Source organism: Ixodes scapularis, unplaced genomic scaffold (genome assembly GCF_016920785.2).
Source record: "Ixodes scapularis isolate PalLabHiFi unplaced genomic scaffold, ASM1692078v2 PGA_scaffold5__190_contigs__length_132052651, whole genome shotgun sequence".
NCBI lineage: Eukaryota > Metazoa > Arthropoda > Arachnida > Ixodida > Ixodidae > Ixodes > Ixodes scapularis.
The window spans coordinates 13,662,506-13,676,348 of NW_024609880.1; the positions used below are offsets into that span (position 1 = coordinate 13,662,506).

At 42.4% G+C, this 13,843-nt stretch overlaps 1 pseudogene; it reads right to left on the reverse strand.

Moving 5' to 3' along the window:
• The window catches only part of LOC120850147, a 124,525-nt pseudogene that overhangs the window by 48,714 nt on the left and 61,968 nt on the right, over positions 1-13,843 (reverse strand).

The window sequence follows — 13,843 nt, forward strand, 5'->3', positions numbered from 1 at the left end:
CGTACGGTACACTGTAAAAAATAACCGTCAAATTTACGGCGCTATACGCTAATAAAAACTGCAAGTACGCTGTGAAGAGGAATTACCTGAAATGCACCGTAAACGAGCAAAAAGAGCGAGAGGGAAACGCAAAACTTTATGGAGCAAGAAAACAGAAAGAAAAGACGCGCATCGCTAATTGGTCACCACGCTTGACCTTCGGAAGCTGCGGGAACCCAGAAAGCCTCCTCTCGCCCCTTCACCTCCTTTCTTTGGCCGCGCCAGCCGCGCCAACGCAGAACGTAACTGCCTTAACTAAAAAAAAAAAAAAAAAGAAAAACTATAAGCAAGCAATAGAGCAACAATGCAACGAGCTAGAAGGATAGACATAAGAAAGCAGCGTTGGTTGGGACAACGCGGGAAGAAGTGGAAGAAGCGGACGTTCGGTTCATTTTTCCGCCTTCCCGCCCGTCTCCGCGCCATTTTGTCGTCGTTCGTTCGTGGCATTCCCGGATTTTTGTGCACTTGAAAATTTGGAGCAGAAAGCAACTGGATACTCTAGACAGGTATTTCATCAATCTGCTGCTTGCTTGCCAAGGATAGTATAACGGTGGCATAAATACAACACACTAAAAGATGTTTACTTGCAGAATTTGTAGTTTCTGTTCGAGCACGCTTGCTGGTTGCGCAATTCGATGAGCACGTTTTCAGCTCTCGAATTCTTCCGTGTGTGGACGAAGGATGCTGTCGCTAATTTGCTACGTATGATGCTCTCAGGTGTCATAATTTGAGAAGACATAGGCATTCGAACGCCTAAGGGTAAGTTCGGTTTGCTTCGAGGAGTTTGGAAAATTTTCAGTGCACTTTGCCAGCATGCTTAGAGGAGTGTTACACAAGGGAGGATTTGCTAAAACATGTAAAAGGCCACATCACCGACGGTATTTTGGTTTCGTGTTCGTGCTCCAACTGTCAGAAGGTGTGAAATCATAGTTCACGGCACATTTGAACTGGGCACATTTACGAGTGACAGGTTTCTTGGGCAACGGCGCATCGCCTGCAGGCCCGCTTCAGGTTGAGGACTCTTCGACTCGGTCGACTAGTGCGGATTCTAATGAAGACGGTGCTGTTAACGTGATTCAATCCCCTGATAATAACTACGACGTGTTAATGTCCCTGTCTGCAGAAGAAAAAAAGAAAGGCCTTAAAATACGACCTTGTTTTTTTTATGTTTTTTTTTTTGTACCTGAAGGTCAACGGAAAGCTTCTTATGCCGGTATCAACAGTTAAAAAAAAAAAAACAATTTATGGATTTCAACGTCGGCATTTCTTGTACGAACAATACATGTTCGGCAAACTTGCTGAAAGCCTTCAAAACGTGCTTGGTTCAGTCGAGGTTCATAACATCATTGAGTTCATAAGATCATTATACAATGATGTTGTGACCCTGAATGCTACCACCTTTTTTCCAGAACACATAAAATCTGCATATTTGAGAAAGCACTTTTCTTCTGTGGAAACGGTGAGTATATGCACATGGGACGTAGTTATGGTCAAAATGACCGGTTTGCCCCGCATGTCCCCGTTAAAGAGGCACTAAAATACCCCTAGAAAACAAATCTATGGGCCAGGTATTTATCGAGCCTCGCAGCGAGTCCCACTTACCCAGTGGTTTGGAGGAACTTTGTGATGGTGCCTGTCAGTAAGGCCAGTCTGTAACTGACATGATTCAAGATGCACCACCCATCCCCCCATACATTCTAGTTCCTGGTGAGCATTTACTGATCGCTTTCCGAACCCCAAGTAATCAATATTGCCTATAATTTTATAATGATTTTGAACTACAACTATAGTTCTGCAATTTACTACATTTTTTATCTGCCTTCACGCCTTTTGTTTTATCCTTTCTTTTCTAGGGGAAAGCATCTACTCAGCCAGCATGTACTCGACAGGGTGTCGAACCGAAATTTTTATCGGTTCGGTTCCGGTTCGGGTTCGCGGCTTTCGGTTCGGTTCTGGTTCAGTTCCGGGGAGCAAAAATAACGGTTCAAACCGGTTCGAACCGGTTCGAACCGGTTTGAATTACTAAATTGAGAATATATTTTCCGCGTTGTTCTGGCGATATACACTATTTACGCCGTGAAGCGATTAACTAATAGTTTCTTCGATCGTCCGTGCAATTTACTTTTGTTTTTAGGTACCAAAAATATTAATTTCAGTTATTTAATTTCCACGCAAGAGTAGAAAAAAATACATACATAACGTTGTTTATACATCCCTCTGTTTACGAGTAAAATATATTTTACCTGAATCGAAATGTTTAAGTACGAGAGCAAAAAGGTTGAGCTTGTTGGTACATACCTGCAAATAGATCAGCTTCTAATTTAGAACTATACTATATTTTCTTGTCATTTCTTCGTGTTTAAATAAAATTCTAAAGTTCAAGCTGATCTATTTACATGATATAAAACGTGGTCGCGAAGTGTGGTAGGTCGTCTAAAATACCCGTGATTGGTACAACTTTGTGTCACAGTATTAAAAGTGAAATCGTGTCCTTGAACAAAGGAATTAATTACATCACATAAAATTATGAAATGAGCACCTCGGTGGCCATAAATACCCTAAAATAAGGTTTACGAAATACACTTCACAATATATATGTATATGATGACGACCCTACTGAGCTAAAAGCAATGAAATTTTCAAAATGTAACAAAAGGTTTGGGATAGTTCCTTTCATACTATTTACAGAAACACCGAGCGGAAATCCAAATACCTGTTGTTCTAACCAAACATTGTTTACACTCAGCACCGCATGCATGCGACTAATCATGCAGCAAGAAGTAATCGCAATTGTTTACTCTAATCTATACGCACCTTCGAACTCAGATCAAATCTGGCCCAAAACAGCACTTGCCCAAGTGAACATTTTCTTATACAGGGGAAGCTGGCATAGCCTGCCTGTTGAGGGTCGTTCTTGACAAGATGCCGGACAATCTAAGTTGCAAATAAGCATCACCCTTGGTAATTGATTATTTTTACACGATAGCGTTAAGGAGCTCATGTCGCAGGAAATCCGATGCCGGTGGCGTGACTACAAAAATCCATATTGGTCGATAAATTCATGACGTCAGAGCTAAATATCATTGCGCAAGATTTTAAAACAGCCCACAATGCTTACGTGAAACGTGACATCACGCGTGGAATGAGTGATTAAAACATGACATGTAATGTGAATTAAAGGTCGCCGTATGTTTCAAATGATTTTACTTTTGAAAGTAATTCCTTTGCCTTAAAGAAAAAAAAACATTTTAGGCGGGATTCGAACCTACGACCCTTTAGTTGCGAGTCAGACGCCACGCGAGGCACGCTTGCGCGGCAAATGAGAATGCGATGCAGACGAGACCCGTTGACGCTATCGCGTTCCACTTTTAAAGACGAAGCTTAAGCGTCATTTAAGATTCTTCATTGATAAGTAAAACGAAGTAGTATGTCACGTTCTACTCGACATGGCAGCTACTGAATTGGACACTTTCTGACGGTTTGCGTGGTTTACGTGCGTAATCGTCATAGCTTCGACGCGCGCCCCTGTTTACTTTGTTTTTGCCCAGCCCACAGACCCATAAAAGTAATCTTCACCACATGAAAGAGGCAATAACAGAATTCTATATTTTTGAGAAGTTAGATGTGTGAGGGAACACATAGTTATTTAAATTAGCTTCAATATCAGAAATGTATGTAAGGCCGCCCCATATCACTTACAACGTGCCTGTCGAGGATAAAAACGCCGGAAAAGATTGGCAGAACACCTTTCAAATAATTTGGGGGGCACTGCTTTAGGGTGGTCGGCCCTCTGTTTATTTCGTCAAATATTCAGTTAGTAATTAGATATATTTTATATTGATCAATAAATTTTACTTTATAAAGTTCTCATAACCGCTTGAGACCGATGATGAAGGACGATACTCGAAACTACGCGAGCTGTGGAGTCTGCGTAAAAGTGTTTTTCTGCTTGGCTGATTGGCAGTTGTGAAACATCGGATTGCAGGGTTCGCAAAAAAAGACTCTGTGCTCACATAATGGATTGGAAGTCAAATACACGAAATGCTTAAAAAGAGAAAGATAATTAATGTTATTTTTTTCCAAATAATTCCTCGCAGAGCGCCTCACTGCAAAAAGAGATGCGTATAGATGCGCGCAATGAAATTCATGATTTTGCATAAATATCGCGAAGGACAGACATAGATTCTTAAAATCTTAGTATAAATCACATTTAATCAGTTTGCATGAGCTCGAAACTTCGCGAAATACTGCCTCGGGAGGCTGATGTTATATTTGGTTTTACCTGCACTTGTTTTGGGCCCTCACTTTACACACTATGCTAGAGTAGTCATGCGCTCTAACATTTCTCTAGGCTGCCGTATATCATCGCGAAACTGCTATAAATACTGCACAACTTTACAATTAGGACATTTATTGCTAGTGTTGCGAGCATCACATTTCACCAGAAAGCTGAACTATTTAGCATGGTATGCACCTGATGTCATCACACTATAGGCTAGTGGTCATTCTGATTTCTTCTTGCTGAGAAAATCGAATTCGACGGTGCAAAAGGCACGCTGCAGAAGGTTCAAGCTCAGTGAAAGCAAAGTATTTGAAAGGCACGTATTATTCGTAGTGCATCGTCGCGAGGAAAGGCGCGAGCGTCCGGCACGACAAAAACGTGTTTTTTGTCAAGAGCGTTTTTGCAAACAAAGTAGTTTCCGGGGTCACGCTTTTTGGACTGCGCCAAAGATGGCAGGAAAGAGGAACCTTTACAACACAGTATGCTTTTAAAACTCCCCCCTCCCCCCCTCCACACATACACACAGACGCACTTCTTTATACAACGGTGCTGTTAAGGGCTAGTTTCCCAGTGTCGTGTCCGTCAACAAACGATTGATGACACTAAACTCCGCCATCTATAAATGACGACGGCAACCAGACAACCCGCTTGCCGGTTGTCTGGTTGCCACCGCCGTTCGTAGAGGGTGGCAACCCCTCCAGCCTTTTCATTCTGGCTTACCGACTTGCGGCCGGCCATTACTTCATTCCCACCATTGTACAGCTTTATTGGTCGTCACCAGAGTGGAAAGACTGAAAGTATTCCTGAGGAATTACCTCCTTCGTTTGTGTCTGTTAATTTGACAATTTTATTTGACACTTGTTAACCGCAACCCTTCATTGCTTTTATTTTGCACCCTGAGAAGTTCCAAGGGGTCATATGAAACGATATCGGGTTGGAATGTTCATGACCTTTCCGAGGCGTACTGGTCCTCTGGCCCAAGTGTACTCGCACAGGCCGCCACTGATTCAGAAGCTCCTTCGTCGTGGTGAAATTGCCAAGATTAAACGAGATTATTTCTTTTAGTCTTGCCGTCCCAAAGATTGATGACGTAATTGTGGGATTGAAACCACCCGCCTGTTGACAGTCGAGCGCGGCTCATGGATTGGATAGGAGAACTGCGTCAGCACTGGACATCGGCTCGTAACAATCAATGCCTCGGCGGACATTTGGGTAGTGGCTCGTGTCCAACCACTGCGATGATGAGAATAGCCCAACTCTAACAATGCCTGGAGCTCAGCACGCGTTTTCGTCCTTTAAAACCCCAGGGCGGCGGTATGATCAACGTTGGCAGCATAAGATCGGCACCAGGCCACGTGGCCGCTTCTGGCTCCGAGTTGAGGGGATGAACGATGCTCATATTTCTCTAACTGTTTGGCGACTTCCATTGCCTAGAAAAATAAGCAAAGCCAAGTTCAATCAGTTATTAGCGTTAGGGAGTGATCCTGAGTAGTATTTAGTAATGTATAGAAATATTTGTATAGCTCATTCAAGCAAAATACAGAGGGGGTCGAAACTTTGGCAATATTTTGAGAACAACGCTCGTGTGAGATTTACCGCGACTGCCAACCTTCGGCTGTTCCTCTGAGGTCGCTAAAATATCTTATTTTTTTAGGTATTCCTTCCGTACACACATGTAGTTCTATGTAACGTCATATTAATAAGTCGCATTTAGTCATTTCAGAACTTCTATTCTCAAGGCCATATCTCGAATGCAGTTCAGCAACAACGAAAAAATGTTTCGGTGCCTCAATAATGTAAAATTGGTCTTGCAACATTTTTTTTGTACTTTCAATAAATAGTGTTAAGAGATAACCCCTGACGTTGATAGCTTGCGGAAACATCCATTAGTTTTCCCCTAATAACAGATGCAGAAAAATAAAGGACAGATACAGCTGTCGATATCTCCTCAACTCGCAATTTGAACAAGCGGCCACGTGATCTGACGCTAATTATATACCGCCAGTGTTTGTCACAGTCATGCCCTCGGCGGCTAGGGTTTGGAAAGCAAAAGCTTGGGCAGAGCTTCAGATATTGTTGCAGTTGGGCTATTAATTATCATATTTAACTGACACGAGCCGTTACCCGAATGTTTGGTGACGCTGATTGTCACGAGCCCGAGCACTCGACTCGGGGTTATGAAAATAGCCTACGTCACGGTGTCACGTGACCCTCGGTGCGAAATCGTGATGTCATGTTTCGTCATGCTGTGAATAATGTTAATACATCTAATGACTTCGTCAAATTAAATCGAGTTGACGCAGTGTGTCACGTGACGTCACGAGGCCACGTGACATTACTTGACAACATGTATTGACACCATGACGTCATTTGACAACGTGACACTTGGTTAATCATACTGCCAATACAAAGGTGCCACGAAAACCCACAATTTCATACATTGGAATTCTGTATATGACGATCTGATCGATAGATAGAAATACAGCTGCCAATTTTTTTATTCCCATATGTTCATTTTGTGATATATACTAACAAAAAAACATATATTACCTTGAACCGTTTTGAACCGGTTACCGTTATATTTTTTTTCGGTTCGGTTCCGGTTCAGTTCCAAGATGGCGGCGAAGATTTCGGTTCGGTTCAGTTCCGGTTCGGCTAAAAATAACGGTTCTGTTCCGGTTTTCGGTTCGGTTCGGTTCCGGTTCGACACCCTGGTACTCGATCTCAATCGATGGAATAACTGTGATGGACGACATTCACATGTTCGACCACGCACTGGCTGTACTATTCAGCGCGTACTACGTTTTCAATATTCCGTACACAGAAGAGATTTGCATCACCTTGGAGTTTATTCAAAGGTATTGAGCTAATTTCTGCTTCTTGGCATCATTCCGTGTGTTTTTTGTTTGTTGTTTTGTATACTTCATCTGATCTAGCATATATTTCAGCAATGGCTCCAGACTGAGCTCCTTGTTTTAGAATGTCCATTGCTTGCATGAAAACTTGCGCAGCGAGAGTTCTTTTCAATGCTAGAGGCATGCTATGGTGAGATAGTGTAAAATAAAAAGCAAGTCTGATTATTTTATTTCGTGTTCCCTGTCCTTCGCTTACTCAACTATATTTTGTAGTGTGCGAATACACGCTACCAAACGATATTTTAATGAGAGGTACTTTTCGTTTAAAAAATTCAAATATAATTATCTTTTCATAGCATTGTCCCCGTTATAACTTAGGATGAGCTATATACTTCAAGGAATGACTGTACCTGCCTCACGACGCCACTGGCGACTAGTCTTCATTCAAAAAGACTTAAAATATTTATTCAAAATAACAAGGCTTTTATTTCCACTTTTAATTTTTACAGAACAAAAATATGAATCAGTTCCAAGGGCTACTGTTGGAGCTTTGGATCCAGTAGAGATATATATTCTGAACTTAAACATTTTCAATATCCCGAAGATGTAAAGGTCTTGTTAAAGGTGGCTCGATTGAATATTGTTGTTACATAATAATAGCAGCGTGTATATTCCAAGACAGGCAAGTTGCTTAACATAAAGACAACTAATTGGAGAGTAATTTATTAGCGCAGAACGAGGGAAAAAAAAGCAATGATCTATTTTACAGTTCTCAATACGGTTCCCTATATAGCAACCTCCGTTACAATTGTAAAATGTTATAATGTGTTGCTTTATAAACGACTATAGTTGAGAACTGGCAGATATTCCTTTCGTTCTTTATTTGCATTTTACAAGTCATCACAATATGTAATTCAGTGAATGGCTGTTCGGTCCTTAGCCTGGTATGAGTTTGGTAAAAAAGTGACTATGTGAATTTAGAAGTTCATATGGGGGAGTTTTATTAATTTACAAGATTAAGTGCCTGGCTACTTAGGCATATTCAGAAGATCAGTGTTTCAAAAGCTTTAGTCACTAGCCAATTTAGGTATTTATTGTCTCATTATTTTTAACGCGTGTTATGAACTGAGATTGTAAAAAAAAACACACACACACACAAAAAAAACGACTTCGTATATCTGTTCTTACAGGTGTCGTTGGGATCAACCCTGATCGAGGAACCCGAATAAAAAACAAGAAATCATACGTAAACAAAAAGGTTCTTCAGTTAACTGACATGTCAGAATATGAATGGAAATGCGAATAGATATAACATCTTTTTACTGTTCTTTGACAGCACGGTCACGAATATTAATGCATCGGGCGCTGCAAGAGCAGCCGACCTCGCCGCAGACAAATATTTTCTGTGCATATCTGCTTATTCACTTTAGATATGCGCGATTAAAGTCAGTTGAACAGTGCAACACAACAGCTTCAAAATACTCGGCCGACCTTTTATTTTACGTTGTATGTTTTACTTTGTTCAAATGGCTATAATGGTGGGGTCCAGTACCATAGTTTTCAAGGCTTTACGGTCGCATAAAAATGGACCGTAAAATTTACGGTCAAATACCAGGCAGCTGATGCTGCCAAAATTGTGCTGTAAAAATAACAGTGCACTGTAAATCTGGTTTACGATAAATTTAAACGGTGACCGTAGAAATCTACGGTCGCCGTTTATATCGCACCGTAAAAATAACGGCGCGCTGTAAATCTTCGTACCGTAAATTTGAAGGCCGACCGTAGATTTCTACGGTCCCCGTTTAAATTTATCGTAAACCAGATTTACAGTGCACCGTTATTTTTACTGTACAAGTTTGGCAGCATCAGCTGCCTGGTATTTGACCGTAAATTTTACGGTCCATTTTTTACAGTGTAGTTTTGAGTAGATTCCTCGTGCAATAATTGGCTAAATGATGGGCAAGGAAGTATGCTTTGCCAAAGGTTTTTCATGCGTGTGCCATTTGAGCGACGAGTTTCTGTTAAGCAGTGTTGGTGGTAAAGCGTTACAAGTAACGGCGTTACCGGTAACCCGTTACTTTTTTCGGTAACGTAGTGGCGTACTCGTTACGTTTTCAAAACGGTAACGGGTAGCGTGCTTACGTTACTTATTTCGAGTAACGGGTAACTTAGTTACATTACTCTCTACATCTTATTCGCAAAACCTAAACAAAGTACACTTATATTTTTTTCGTGTTTCAATACTTCGTTTTACCTTAGGTCCAAACGCAGCGGACGCTATAGAGCTAATGACACCAATCAGACAGCGTCAAAAGGGCGCCATCATGGCGTTCCTCATGTTTATGTACGTGTTCTATCGTCGCTGAGCCAGTCACAAACAAAAAAAGGCCCAAGTGACATGCGCTTTTGACGCTGCTCGATTGCCTCCGTTAGCCCGTCGCGTCGATTGCATTTGGACTTAACCTGAAACCAAGTATAGGAGTCAAGTAATTGTTCATTGAACTCATTCCGCATACCTTAAGCATTTTGGGTGTCTTTCCTCCACGCAAAATGTCCCATTTTAGAAACCCCCAACGTCCACCCCCTTTGTCCCAGTGTCAAAAAACGCTGTCGACAACACAAAAATGCTCTTACCGGTAATTGATAAATTAAAAGTAACGCAGAAGTAAGGTGCGTTACTTTTTATCGGTAACGGTAACCCGTGCCTCTTAATTTTATGTAACGTATGTCGGTAACGCGTTCCTTTATTTTAGAAGTAACGAGTTTTGTTTTTTGGTAACGACTACAATAATGCTGTCGAGTAAATGTAATTTACTCACAAAATATCTTACTGCACTCTGTTTTTGTGCTGTCCTATTTAATTTTAAAAAGAAAATTAAGCAAAACAACCCTATAACAAACTCACCAACTCTTAGTTCCAAGCTCATGCGAAAACTTCGAGCTTTGAGGTAAGATGAAAACAAATCTTTCGTGCAAGAAGATTTTTAGGTTGCCCGATATATGGTTGGTTGCAAAAGCGGAGTCTTGTTCGTTATTGGTAAAAATAAACATAAACAGCGTCATGCATGCAATAGCGTTTCTGGTCACCTCAGCAAAAATAACGCAAGCGTGCCGGGACACAGTTGAATGAGAATTATGCAATCGCTCCACTCCCAATAACAATAAAAAAAGATTCCACTAAATTTTCTTCATTTGTTTTATTTTTTTGCAAAAACTACGTACAAAAAAAACGTCCAAAAATATATGTATTACAATAGAGTATTTTAGTATTGTAATTATCTTAAGTGTTCGTTTACAAAAACAAAGTGTCACCGAAAGGGGTAGGCCGCTTACAATAGATCACAGAATAACTTTCCTACTTCTTCTATTTTGAAATTTACATCCTTCAAATTTTCACGCAGCTGGAATTCAACTTCCAAACTGAATTGATGTCGCACTGCCATCCCACACGCTCAGAAATCGGGGATGTAGTACTTACCCCCCTTGCATCATATATCCCAAACCTACACTTCGACGTAGAGTCCACTGCCGTAGGCCTGACGATACCAATTTTTACAAGCGGCTCTGTGTGACATAACTTACTAAAGAGCTAATATAGGTACCAAAGACGACAGAAATAAAAATAAATACTGAGGTTTTTGCAGCAGGTTTAACAAAACTTTAAGAATATTCATGTAGTCTTTAATGTTTCCATAACATATTTCAATAAGTAGTATAACTCGACTATCAAGCCGCTCATGAAAGTTGGTATCGTCAATTCGATGTCGGTGGAATGAAGGGCGAGATGTATTTTTTGGGGGTGGCTATATATAGGACAAAAATGTAAGTACAGGGAGCCCCAAACACTATTTACAATTTTTTATCGCAAAAAAAAAAGGCATTACCGAACGACATGTTTCCACCGAAATATAACCCTAGCGGCCAAAGCTTTCGAAGTAACCGTGAATCTTATTGAAGAGTTACAACCGATATTCTGATATTTTTATTGGGAAAACGGTGGCCGGTGCATCTATTATAATGCATGTAGCTAAATGGCTCCAGTCACAGAAAAATAAACTTTCTTACTGACAATTTTTGAGAAAATCACCACAAACTTTTTACAGAGAGAACGGTTAGTTTTGAAGCTTTGGCATATGGTTTCGGGTCGCTAGGGCTACACGGGGGGCTGAGAATTAGAGTTTTGTAATAAGTAGTTATGTTTTGAAGTACTTCTTGATTTCTATTGGGAGAGTCGGTTTATTTTGTTTGGAAGTAAGAGTTTAGCTGTTTAGCTGTGAAGCGAAGAGTTTAGCGAACAGAACCCGCGTGATGTTAAGAAAGAGAACGAAGTTCACCTGTAAAGAGACAGTAATGGACGAACATTAGATCAGACTCCATGGTGTTACTGTTCCACGGGAAGTAGAAAATAACAGCAGTAGAGCGGGTTTGGAAAGGTCATATCCAGAGCGTGTTCTGACATTTCGGAACAAGCGGATTCATTTTAGGGGTGTAACGAGGGTTCCGTGTTCCCGAGATTTATTATTTCCTTGTGTTTGGGGGTGCGTGTTTTTTTTTTTGTTTTTTTTTTATAAATTATGAATGGTCATAGTTATATGAAATGTCATAGTCATAACACTCAAGGAAAGTGAGTGTTAAAACTGGCTCCGGAGGTAATTGTGGAAGGTTTACTTGTGCATACCGAAAATATTAAACCCTAGTCATAGCCCACCTTGGTGTGCCTCTCCAAGCAAGACAGAAACAGAAGTCTGGAAAGTTCTCCAGGAAACCTCTGAGTGTCTTATTCTCCATTGAGCTTCCCATCGAGAGCGAGGGTTTCCAAATAAAATATTACTAAAAGACTGTGGCTCACGGATGACCGTCTTTCCAATGAAGCCCGGCTCGCGGCCCTCTGCTATCAACGCAAAACAAATCCGAGATCATTTACACACCCCTTAAGGTGTGCCACAGCGATAGTGTTTCGGCACTCGCGTAATCCGATATTATTGTAGCATGGTTGTCGCTTCTGTGCCCTCTCCTGATCGCGATTCTGAGGACTTTCCCACCATCTTCGCCTCTGTTCTGAATTCCGCTCCCGTGCCTCATTCGTACTTTGTTCACGACAAGGCTCGCCAGCATGACGTAATTTGAATTTCCGTTCTTCGGATCCTCTACGGATTTCCGAGGCTCACCTGGGCGGAGCACAAGTTCGTCTGCTTCTTATGTGGTGACGTCAAAATACCGAGCTCTGATAGGCACTGATTTAATGATAATGGGTAGATTTCAACGCAAGCTGCCTTGACGTCTAGCCGCTATCCTTCCATCAGAGTCAATCTGAGCTCGGCGTGCTGACGTCACCGAAACCCCTGTAAAAGAAGCAGACGAACTTGCGCTACCCATACGGCGTGCAAGATTGTCTGATTGGATGGTCATACAGGCGCCGGAACAACTCACACCGCTCCCACAAGCGACATGAGTAGCCTCGTTCGGTGTAGCTGCACTTCCTGCACCGGTGCAGAAAGGTGTAGGGCAGCGGTACGTGTATTGAAATACGACCGGCAGTACACAACTCTACACTTTCCTGCACCGGTGCAGGATTTGTAGGTAAATCGAACGAGGCTACTATAGTCACCGACAAGGTGAGTACGACAAGAAGGAGTTTCAGTTGCCCTGGCTCTTGCCAGAGCTTTTTAGATATTCGACAACGCTTCACCGCCACGTGCACTTCGTGCGCGCGCGCGCAGCCGAAGCGGTCGGGAAGTATGGAGCGCGTGCTGGAGGCTGGGCGTTGGAAAGAGACACCCTGACCTTTGCATTCTGTCAGTGAATATTAGTGGCGAGATGCTTTAGTGGCGCCATCCCATGGCTAGCTTTCGTGACGTCATTACCTTGCCAACAACAAGTTCGATGGTGTTGGCAATGAGCATGGTGGAAGCTTGAAATCATTACCCTCTCAAAGCGACACTGCCAACACCACCAAAAATCAAGCTCTTGCTTTCCCCTTATTTTCGTCGATGAGAAATCCTTTCCTGACGTCATAGTCAGCATTGAGTCAATCATGGCCGGCCGACCACAGCGACGCTTTCGATCGCGCACGTCGCCAATAGACATAGCCTCCTCTATACTAACAAAGCCTGGCAGTTCGCCACGAGAAGCGACCGCCGAAATGCAAAAGGTGGAGCGGCAGACAACGGGTGAGAGGAGAGCCATGTGACGGGCGCCCCGTTGCGGCGAGACGCCGAAACACACCTGTCCCGTGCGGTGGGATGTGCGCCCGTCTTCCTCGCGTTCTTAACGCTACCGCATCTTTTCTCGTCGGGTTTAGAAACCATGGTTCGGGTCCTCGCCGCTGCAAAAGCTGTGCGCTGACGTCCAGGTTGCCCGAAAAATTCTCTCTGCTACCAGATTTTCGCGCTTCAAATCTGTGACCGGGCAGTCTATGGCTCAGTTGTCGAACTGCCAGGCTTTGTTAGTATAGAGGAGGCTATGATATAGTAGATCCACGCAGCGCCACCTAGCTGACGTATGCGCTGCAGGCAGCGCGTCTCGCAGCGTCTCACAGCGCCTGCAGGAATGTTGACTAAGTGAGCCAGTGCCTTAGAGCATACCTTCTCAAAACAGGAGCGGGAAGTGTTCGCTGCAACCATAATTTTCAATTTAAGGTTTAGCTGCGTCCTATATTTGCTTTTCA